This window comes from Sinocyclocheilus anshuiensis, unplaced genomic scaffold, assembly GCF_001515605.1.
Source record: "Sinocyclocheilus anshuiensis isolate Anshui unplaced genomic scaffold, SAMN03320099.WGS_v1.1 scaffold71, whole genome shotgun sequence".
Classification (NCBI taxonomy): domain Eukaryota; kingdom Metazoa; phylum Chordata; class Actinopteri; order Cypriniformes; family Cyprinidae; genus Sinocyclocheilus; species Sinocyclocheilus anshuiensis.
This window is the reverse complement of record NW_015548203.1, coordinates 994,285-995,508: the sequence shown is the minus strand read 5'-3', so window position 1 is coordinate 995,508 and position 1,224 is coordinate 994,285.

Sequence of the window (1,224 nt, the reverse complement as noted above, 5' to 3'; positions counted from 1 at the left end):
TATCCACGCTATGCACATCGTGTTTCTCTCAGACAGTACCAGTTTATTCTGTCAGTATGAGCGGTCAAAATTCAAGTTTTTTTTTTTTTAACAAAATATCTACATTCATTGTGCTTAGCCTACTGCCTAATTGCAGACAATGTATAAAAATGCTTTTCGAATTTGTAAATAAAAGATTATTGAAGTACATTTTACAAAGAAAATACTATTTCTGTGTTTCTACTTTAAAAATTAGACGTTTAATTTAATGGAATTTTATGGAAGCCGCATGCGATTTTTATTTATTTTTTCACAATTCACACTTTTTTCCCTCAGAATTGCGATTTTGTGTCTCGCAATTCTAGCGATACAAAGTTAGAATTGTGAAATTAAAAAGTATCCAATTTTACCTCAGAATATCGAGGTAAAAATAAATGAGCCGACCTCAGAAATGACCTCGGAATAGCTTGTCAGAATTGTAAAATTTAAAGTCACCTCATATGTTTTATTTCCGTGACAGAAACGGGCATCCAGTTACTTGCAGATGTTTTTGTAAGTATGAAATTTACTAGCAATTTTTGAGTGATTATTTTTTTTCTTTCCAGTGTAGAGTATTATAGGCCTACTGAGGTAATATTAAACTTAGTAGTCAACCCAATTCTACTGTGCTAACAAGCTGTGCTTCAAGCTGTAATCCATCATTGTTTTTGAGTATCAGCAGTGTTTACTTGCTCATGTAATGTGAGTGGGAGCTGATTTCAGCTTTTGTGCTTCAGGACTGAATGCCCATCTGTTTCAGGCTCTGGGCCGAGCCTGGGCAAAGTAGCTCAGCTAAACATAGTCAACAAACTTTTGCCAGCCGCAGCCCGGCTTAATATGGCAGCTGCGCTCTCCTGACAAACTGGCGTTTGTCTTTAAAAACCAGTCTGAACCGCATGGGACCGGCCCTCCTGCCCAACAGGTCTGCAGCAGACAACAACTGCGCCGCCAGGAAAAAATGGTGTGGTTTGACTAAGATCTTCACTCAAACAGCCCTTATAAATATGCACTGCAATGCAATGCTTATTATAGTGCCCATCAAATACCTACCACTGCTATAATGTAATGTAGCCAATGTAAATTAATATGAATTTACTCTAGACTCTTTAACCCTGTAAGGTTTGACATGGGGGGGGACTGGTGGAAAATGGACAGAATCTAAAAAAAAATTGTTGTTGCACTTGATAAATCAGGCTCTTATAATAT